Below are 10674 nucleotides of genomic sequence, written 5' to 3' on the forward strand. Positions count from 1 at the left end.
CACAGGGAGACAGGGGCGTCACACCAAATTCTGGGCCCTGGGTACAAGGATTCACTGCGGGCCCCCCATGAATGTTAACTATAAAAAAATAGCAGATATACAAGCTCACAGCGCGGCACCGAGTGCCGCGCTGTGAGCTTGTAGATCTGCTATTTTTGAAAAATCTTGAAAGTGTGTGCAAGAAACCTATGTCAAGGACCCCCAAGATGATATGTATTTGGCCAGGGACCCCGATCTCAAAATATTTAGTTCCAGGGACCCCCAGAAGCAAAATTGGAGTTGGAAATGTTCGCTTAAAAAATACATATATTCAAAGATTTTCACACATTTTCACAACTTTTCAAAAATAGCAGATCTACAAGCTCGCAGCGCGGCACTCGGTGCCGCGCTGTGAGCTTGTATATCTGCTATTTTTCAATAGATGTAGTTATTAGGGCCCCTCCACCTTGGGCCCCAGTAACTCAGTCCCACTTTCCTACCCCTTGTGACGCCCCTGCAGGGAGACACAAGTCTGTGCCTTCCTTCACTACTACTGCATGGCTGTCAGGGCAGGGATGAAATGCACAAGTTACAAATAACACAATTTGCCGTATTCACGTTACGCAACTTCCTGGTGCTGGCGTCACGGTTGAAGGGTGAAAACTACTAATAATATCCCATAGAGTTAACACAGAAATCGCAAATGTAATGCAATTTCCCAATAGTAATGTATAAAAAACGGCTAGCATGATCAAGAAAACAAGATAGTAAAAGGCACAAAGCGTTATAATTTACTTTACCGTTCGAAATAATGATTTGTTGGCTTTAAGTCCAGCAATTTCTATGTTATTTTACCCTCCAAAGCTGACATCAGCACCAGGAAGTTGCTGAGAAATTCGCTGAGTGCGCGTGCGTGGGCGGGCCGTGAATAGGGTCTATTTGCTAGGGTAGCGACACAAAGCATAAACAAAAGAAATCACATTTATATAAGATATTCTCGTGCCAATCAAATATTGCCAAGAATGATAAACAGTTTGTCGATTTGCTGAGAGACGCAACCGGTCAGGACCTGGACCAATCAGTGACGTCTCCATTGGGGCCAGATCAAATCCATGACTATAGTCATGGATTTGATCTGGCCTAGAATATCACCTGATTTCAACCAACATAAATCCTGCCCACGAAAACGGACGTCCTGGATTCATCAAAGAGGGTCTGATCGAGGCGGAGGCCAGATAAATATAACTAGTCAGATATGTCCCAGACCATTATATGATCATATTTCAACTAACATTACAAACAATAACAATAATCCTGTCAAACAAAATGACAACGTCAAGATCATCCCCATCTGAGCTGTGACCTTGCCTATAGTCCTGAACGTCACCGGAGTCACCGGAGGACATTATCATAACGTCATCATGACGTCATTTGTCTTGCAGGGAAATGTTTTGCCTCACAGTGCTTGTTCATAATATAATCTCAATTCCCAAATAAACTGTAGACATTACCAAGCATTTTTGAAGATGCAATGCCAGTCAAGTCAGGGTAATTTATCCATAATGAAAAAAAAACATTGTAAATATTACATTTGAAAAAGGACATTTTGGTTAAATTCTCAATGTACTTAACTTTGACCAAATATGTGATAGGCCTACTGTATGCTATGGGGAATTACAGTATGACTACATACTGGGAGCAGAGGGACAAGCCAAATGAAATAGACCCCCCCCCCCCCCCCCCCCCGCCGTATATCTGTCTGCATCTGTGTTGTTTTGGACTATTCCAGTGTAAAGGTTTGTTTGTCTTTTTCTTTTGGTAATCATTAGCAGTAAACAGTTAAGCAATGAATCGATTCTGCTTTGTTTGGTCTCCAGTTGTTTGGTCTCCCATGCTGTCTCGGATGGGGCATCAAATATGGATTGCAGCTTTAACTACTCCTCGAATAGCAAGTGCAATGTGTTTCCTTATTTAACTCATCAAAGCCCTCATCAAGTCACCCCTTTCTCTACATGATGCACAAATCCAAGCAACACGTTAGAACTGTCCAGCACTGCTGGGCTGTCAAACATGTAGGGGTCAAACTGCTGACCTTTGAGTGATGAACCATTAGCATCCCACTCCGTTTTCATCATCTCCTGCTTCTTCATTTCATGGCTCTGTGGCTTGTCCTGAAGCTTATGGTGGCCAAAAGTATGTCTGTCCAGAACAGCATGCTCCTCATCATCAACTGTGCTTACGATTCAATCTCCTGTTCTCCTTCCTTTCACACACCTTCCACCAGATCTTTCCACACTTACTGAGTGATAGAACAACGCAGCTTCCGGGGTGGAGACAGGAGACTCCACCGTGACTTTTGTGTTTATCTTGTATGTTCTCCTCAATTCTTATTGTATCTTCTGCTCTGTCCCTCAAACAGACTCACACTGCTGGTCTGCAGGCTATAAGCACCACTTGTCTGCCCTTATAGTGGCAGGCACATATACTTTCGCAAGATCTGTATAGTCTTGAGACCAGCTGTTTCCCCTCACAGCCCCATTATAACTATCTGGGTTAGACTGAAATTTCTCCTGACCTGTTTCTGCTGAGTTTGTGCTGGCTGCAGTTGTCTGGTCCTCCTGTGATGGCTGGTCTTAGGACTGCTGCTTGTGGAAGCAGAATCAATGGCACCTGAGCTTAGGTAGGCCTATAGGCCTACAGGTCTCTGTCTGGGCATCCATATAGCAATCTTTTCTAATGTCTTCTCCTGACCTGGTGTTGGCTTAGCCTAGGGCATATTTTCTCAAAAAAAGAACAACGATGACCAAATACTACTTAAAGGACCTACACCATGAATTTTCACTTTTTCTATTTTAAAACCTTTTTTTGGGGTCCCACTGGCACCTTCTATCCTCACAAAGTCCTATTTCTGAACATTGTGTCTTTCTCTGGTTTTGGGAAGACAGAGATGAAAAGCTTTCCACAGGTTCTCAGAACAGTGCTGTTCTAAGAGTTGATCCGTGTGACGTCAAATTCTTTTTTTTCAAATTTTTTTTTTTTCAAAATTTCCTTTTTTCAAAACATTTTTTTTTCAAAAAACTTTTTTTTTCAAAAACTTTTTTTTTCAAAAACTTTAAAACTTTTTTTTTCAAAAAACTTTTTTTTTCAAAAACTTTTTTTTCAAAAAACTTTTTTTTTTCTTTTCTTTTTTTCAAAAAACTTTTCTTTTTTTTCTCAAACATTTCTTTTCAAAACATTATTATTATTTTTTTACTTTTTTTTTATACATAAATACAATGCAGGTGGGGTTGATTGTCTAATGTAGATTAACTTTCTGTAATGTCTGGTCTAGCAACGGTCGCCCTGTGTCATTTGACAGTAGGCCTATAACATACAACATAGGCCTACAGTAGGCTATAATCAGAGCTGCAACATTCTCCTATTTTTGTATTGGCCCAATATTAACATTATTTGTTATCAACGTGGGACATTATTTGGAGGGGGGAGGGGTGGAAAAACCCCACTAGATGCGCCCCTGAGCAAACAGAGGCCGTTTTGGTATTGCAGTTGGAGAGCCTCATTATAGTAGAGCTAGAACAAACAAAAAGAATGGTCAGAGTGTTTGTTGAGGGTTAAAACCTGTCTAAGACTCAATTTTGAGCATATATTTATACAAAAAATATAGGTTTAAAAGCATGGTGTAGGCCCTTTAAACTAAACACAAACAAAAGCTACATTGAAAAGGGCCAGCAATTCAAAAAACAAAACAGTAATAGAATAGAATAGAATATAACGTTTTACCCTCTTACTTTCTCTTACTAATAATGCTCATATCCTACAAAGTACAATAATGTGCAAATACCACTAAAGATTTATTTTCTGTGTGTGTGTGTGTGTGTGTGTGTGTGTGTGTGTGTGTGTGTGTGTGTGTGTGTGTGTGTGTGTGTGTGTGTGTGTGTGTGCCTGTGTTATGTATGATTTCTTCCACTAGAGGTCAGAAGTAGTCCATAACCACAGCAGAGCAGTGCAATGAGATACAGACAGTTTTGAATACTGTATATCATCACTGTCGGGCAGAAAGCTTGTATCTCCAAGTTTCAAATTTGTAATTTTTTTCGCAAAGTAAAGCCCTGCTTCATCATACAAGGCCGTCACACAAAAGTAGTGAAAACAGCTGATCTACAAGCACACAACACCTCGCGCGGCTGTTTTCACTAGTTTAAATCATTTAAAAAAAATGATAAATACAAAACAAACGGTTTTGGACACACAAGGTTTCCACCCGACAACGACGATATACAGCAAGCGGCGTTTGGTATTGATTTTTCCAGTAAGATTTGAGATGTGCAAGTGAAGTTGTTGCATTTAGCTTTAGGCCTACGTACAGAACAATACTTTATTTAATATAGCCCAAGGAATACTTATTTTCTTATGTAACTATTGAATGCAGAAAGTTGATAGCTAAATAGGCCTATACAGAAAATAGGCCTTTTTTGTTGTTCATTAAAACAGAACTGCTATTAATATATTGATTTAAAGAACACTTACACATTGTACTTCACAAAATGTAGGTCATACTATAGCCTTGCATTTTGTGTTATGCTGAGCTCAAGGTAAACATTGGGCTTTATGTAACATAGGTAAACACACACACACACACACACACACACACACACACACACACACACACACACACACACACACACACACACACACACACATATATATATATGCAAAATATTATCGGTAGCATATCGATATCGGACGATATTTCATCAAAAATGCAATATCGGTATCGAACCAGATATTGACCGATATTTTACAGACATTGATGCAATAGTAATGTGACCATTAATGGCTTTGAAAATTACAAATACATCTATAAAATAATATATGTAATACTGTATATCGGTATCGGTATCAGTCAAATGACTCTGCAATCATATCGGCCAAAATGTCTATATCGTGCATCTCTAATTATAATACAAAAAACTTGAGTAATGACCAAAACAAAAGAAGCAGTGCCACAACGTTGATGAAGTGTACTACTACTATGTAGCTTTCTTGGGCTTCTATGCTGCCAACCTTCACATAACCAGATCGAGACCTACGGCAACTGTTAAGAAGCTTACATTACAGCATTTTTGTGATAAAAAATGGAGTGACATGTCCTAATTGATAATTATATCAGTCAAATTGCAAAATCTTTGCTGAAAAGCCCAAAATAGCCCTCTGAGATACTGTACCAAAGATAATTGGATGGTTTGAAATCTGAACATTTATGGATGTTTGGTCTCCTGTCTTTGCAAGCAGTGCAAGATCAAGGTTCAAGGGTTCAAGGTTTCTTTATTGTTACATCTTGTGTGTCTTCCTCAGACATTAACGTAGCAGCTATAATAATAGGCCTAATTGCGACCGTCAGGTCGCAGTTTAGTATCAAAACCTCCACCGGCCGTCCGTCCGTCCGTCCGTCCGTCGGTCACACGTCACACGTCACACCTTTGCCCTGCTCATATCTCCGCATCAGTATGACATCACACTGCTTGGTGTGTGCCGTCAGGGTCATTTGTGTACGGTGTGATGTCATACTGATGTCAGCAGTGTGATGTCATACTGATGTCAGCAGCTATGTCTCTATATATGGAGTTATATGTTGTTCGTGTCCAAATATGGGGCTTGTGAGGTCAGACTTAGTGAGATTCGTCGGTTATCTCCATGTATGGAGGGAGAACCAGCTTATGAGCCGATGAGTTGTGTGAGAGTCGAGATCCTGCTTGCATCTAATCTGTCGGTAGATAATGCCGGTCTTATATAAGGGTCATTTGTGTACGGTGTGATGTCATACTGATGTCAGCAGTGTGATGTCATACTGATGTCAGCAGCTATGTCTCTATATATGGAGTTATATGTTGTTCGTGTCCAAATATGGGGCTTGTGAGGTCAGACTTAGTGAGATTCGTCGGTTATCTCCATATATGGAGTGATGTGTTGGTTATCTCCATATCTGGAGATAACCAACCTTCAACGATTTTGACATCTTGTTACTAATCGGTCGGTAGATAATGCCGGTCTTATATAAGGGTCATTTGTGTACGATGTGATGTCATACTGATGTCAGCAGTGTGACAGGAGATAAGCGACCAACGGTCGCTTATCTCCCGATTAGGGAGTCTTACTGGTAATAATAATATTAATAGAAAAGTATGCTCCTCAGAGCACAGGTCTCTCCACCAAGTGGAGTGTCTGCAACGGAATGATCTGGTCTACATGCATTTGTATGACCTACAGTTCAAGAGTTGTAGGCCAAAATGTGAAGCAGCCTGTTATGCAGTAGCACCACCATGAGACCAATTTGAAACATTTGGGGCAGAGGTTTTTCTTCTGACTACTGGGAGTGTGCGTGCAAAGTTTCATGTCGATCGGTCCAACGCCGGAGTCCGGCTTGTTGGAGACAATAACAGGGCAATATTCCAACCTCCCTGCACCCTTCATGCAGAGTGCAGACAACCAAGGCAAGCCCCCCCCCCCAACACTCCAATATACTGCTACCTGAACTTGACAGAGTGACTGACAGGCTGGCACTCTACTCTACTCATAGCCTTCTCTCTAAAGTGAACACACACATGGGGTCATTACACTGCCGCCCCAAAACAAACCTTTCTCGACCCTGAAGGATGAATAGAATCTTCAGTCTTCTCACGGTTTACCCCAAAACCTACACAGTAGAAAAACTGTAGAAGTTCATCTCTACAACACCATTACCATGAACATTAAACACAGTGCTTACCAACCTAATATTTTCTTTTAGAATGTTACTCAGCTTAATTAATGATCACAGCGAGTTCACAGGCTAATGGCTGGTCCCATCTACCCTGTACCATTAACTATATCGTAAAACAGAACAAATAACAGAGCAATATTCCAACCGTGGTGTCATGCAGAGTGGAAAACCAAGCCCCTCTCCTCCACACAATTGGGAATATGCATTTAAAACTTTCGGCGCACATCCGTGACGTCACGGATGTGCTCCGAAATTTTTATATGCATATAATCCCAAATCAATATATCACTACAATGTATCGGCCAGGCCCTACCTCTGGCACTGCCAATCATGTAACCCCACCTAGCTATGCAAGGTATGTCTACCTTGACAGCACCTGAGTGATTGACAGGCTAGCACTCTTTAAACACAAACACACAGGGCTCTATTTTGCACGTCTTATTTTCAGGTCTTATGCAGTAATTGGGACATTCTGCATAATGAGTACTTTTACTTTTAGTACTTTAACTACAGTTTCATACCAATACTTATGTACTTTTACTTGAGTAAATTCTGAATTCCAGACATTTACTTGTGACAGAGTATTTCTATATTGCATTAATGACACACTTATACTTAAGTAAAGCATTTGAGTACTTATTCTGTTGGCTGCATTCTGGATCCGTTTTAAAGGTTTGAGAGAGCATGAAGACAGACCAGCAAGGAGGGAGCAGCAGTACCACCATTTTTCTGGTAGTATGCAGGGACGTGCAGAGAATGTTAGAGAGGCAGGGGCTGACATTTCTAAAAGGGCCTTTTGGTGGAAATATCGAAAATGGCAGACCTCCAAGCTTGGAGGTCGACTATTTTCGGTGAGTGATACCACACTGAACTAAGCATAATCAAGTCAATACCGGAGATACAGCGTAACGGCATGGATTTCTAGAGTCGGCATTTCTTTCAAGTTTCAACATAAGATGCTGCATTCGAGTTCAGGAGAGTTTGGACAAGGCAATTCTCTTGAATGCTGCCTTCAGGTATGGCACAGAAAGAGGGCATTTCCATTTCTTTCACAATAGTGAAAACTGCATTCATGGTCTGGAGAGGGCACCTTTTAAGCTGGGTTCAAACCTGAAGCTATTTCTTCTATTCTAGTCGCTTCTATCGCTTCACTTTGGTCGCGCAGGTCCGTGTTGGTGAAAAAATCATGTCCCATTGAAATCAAGGCGAAACACCCGGAAGAGTCCCAACTCCAAACACCAAAAACATGTCCGTGTCTCCGGACAACATCAACACTGATTGGCTGTCAGGACGCGATGGGTGGAGTGGGGGGGAAGGTCGCTTCAGTTCGATTGTTCCAAGTGGGGCGGCGTGAACGAGGCGGCCGTTCGCGCCGCCCCTTTCGGATCATTCGCGCCGCGCCCGTTCGCGCCGTGCTCGGTCGCGCGTTGTCTCGTCTTTGCATTCACTTTGTATGTAATCGCACTGCTCGAACCATTCAGGTTTGGACGCAGCTTTACAGATCTCGATAAAGGGGCAGGGGCTCAAGCCCCCTTTGATGTCTATGTGTGCACGTGCCTGGTAGTATGTGTTGAAAAGGATGAGCACAGCTCTTAGCCAACGATGCAACAATTTAGTATTAAAAGGTAGGCCTATACATGAAACCAACGTTTAGACAATAAAAACTTCCTTGTTTTCCTTTTAATACATTTTTGCATTGTGGCTAAGAGCTGCCTCATCCTTTTCAGGCTTATACCTGCCGTGGTCAGGGTAACAGGAAAAGCCGACCTAAAACAAAGCCGACCCAAACTCGTTTCCCAACGGGTCTGTGGCCTTAAGCTAGATGCAGAATAGACAGGAATCTAATCTTTGCTTCTGGGTGTCCCTGGAACAAAATATTTTGCGATAGGGGTCCATCCGTGGAACAAAATATTAATAACAGTTTTCTGAAAATGAACTTATGTTGCTATCATTCTTTCTCAAACTTTGTCATGTCATGGACCCCCAGCATGATATGTATTTGGCCACAGACCCCCATCGCAAAATATTTTGGGTTTTAGGTCGACCTTTCCTGTATTCGTGGTCAGCACCTCACGAACACAGGTGTGTGCTGCCTTCTTTGTGTTTGCAAAGCATATGTGAACAAGTAACCAACATACAGTACATCCTCATCCAAAAAGTAAGTGATATAATAAATGAGTGCTAGGGGGGTGAGGTAGAGTCAGAAGAGGTAAGTTTTCAGACTGCAGAGGAAAATGGGACTTGGCCCTTGGGAAAAAATAAATCCGGTGCCTATGCTTAAAACTGTTTGCAAACAAGGGACTATGTGAATGCCCATTAATCAATATCAAAAATGTCATCCAAATACTGAATTGAGCAACTTAAAAAAATCTCAGGGGTGCTCACAAAAGCCTGAGGAGCTGTGAAAGTGAAATATCCCTTAAAAAACTCACTCCCAGCCAAAATGTAATTTAACATAATTTCTTGGTAGTCCGAATCAGCCAGACACATATTCGAATGTATTCTGTAATTAAAAACTTTTTTTTTAGTATTATTGTATCGCAGCATCGCAAACGATATCCCAAATTATCAAGGCCGTTGAACCAAAACCGGAAATCTCTTCCGGTTCGCCATAGCTATTTTATCATATAGCAACACATTACAACTTCAAATCGACATCTCCGCTTCTGTAGGTCGTATTTTCATTTGGTAAAAAGTTATTAAGGAGTGTGGATAGAGAGCATGCGAAAAACATAAATCTTTTAGTATTTCTCATTCAAAGTTTCACCAGTGAGTTGTTAGGGTTTTGTTTTACCTTACAAAGTAAAACTTTACGTCTAAAAGTGAATTTGGATACTGAATCTGGACTGAGTCCAATATTCAGCTACCATCTGGGACAGGCCCAGGCTACCAGTAGCTACCAGGCCTGCACTAGCAGGCACCTGGATAGCACCAGCAGGTACCAGGCCACCACAGCAGCCCCTGTGAGAGTTCCAGGCCACCAGCAGCTACCAAGCTACCACCAGCAGGTACCTGGCTACCACCAGCTAGCCCTGGGAAAGTTCCAGGAGACCAGCAGCTACCAGGCTACCAGCTGGTATAGGCCCCTGTGAGAGGACCAGGCCACCACCAGGCAGCCACCAGGCAGCAGCCCCTGAAGAGGACCAGGCCACCACCAGGCAACCACCAGGCAGCAGCCCCTGGGGAGGACCAGGCCACCACCAGGTTAACTACCACCAGGCAGCAGCCCCTGGAGAGAACCAGGCATCCACCAGGCTAGCAGCCCCTGGAGTGAAACAGCTACCACCAGGCCAGCTACAGCCCCTGGAAAGGACCAGGCTACCACCAGGCTCCACCAGCCACCAGGGATATGCCTCCAAAAAAGCAAGTTAATTCAGAGGAGATGGAGGAGTTAAAAAGGTCGATGGACTTCATGTCGGCGGAGCTTTCCACAATTTCCAACCAACAAAAGAAGTTGATGGAACTGATGGGTGAAGTTCAACTCCTCAAGAAACAAAATATGGAAAAAGACAAAAAGATCGCTTCTCTGGAAACTCGAGTGGCAGATCTTGAGCAATACTCAAGAATTAATGATCTTGTCATCAACGGGCTGAAGACAAGCCACAAGTCCTATGCGAGGGCAGCCGCAAAGGAGGGCGGCCAGAGTGAGCCTACCGAGGCTGAAGAGGAAACACTGGAACAACAGGTTGTGGGATTTCTGAAAAGCAAGGACATTGCTGTGGAGAGCAGCGACTTCGAGGCCTGCCACACTTTGCCCACCAGGATTAAGAACGTGCCACCAGCGATAATAATCCGCTTTATAAACAGAAAGAATAGAAATGCGCTCCTTAAACAAGGATACAAGCTGAAGGGGACGGAGGTGTACATAAATGAACACCTCACCAAGAAGAACGCGGACATCGCAAAGATGGCACGAAGGCTGAAGAAAGAAAGAA

The sequence above is a fragment of the Nannobrachium achirus genome, assembly GCF_963921795.1.
Source record: "Nannobrachium achirus genome assembly, chromosome: 1".
Lineage (NCBI taxonomy): Eukaryota > Metazoa > Chordata > Actinopteri > Myctophiformes > Myctophidae > Nannobrachium > Nannobrachium achirus.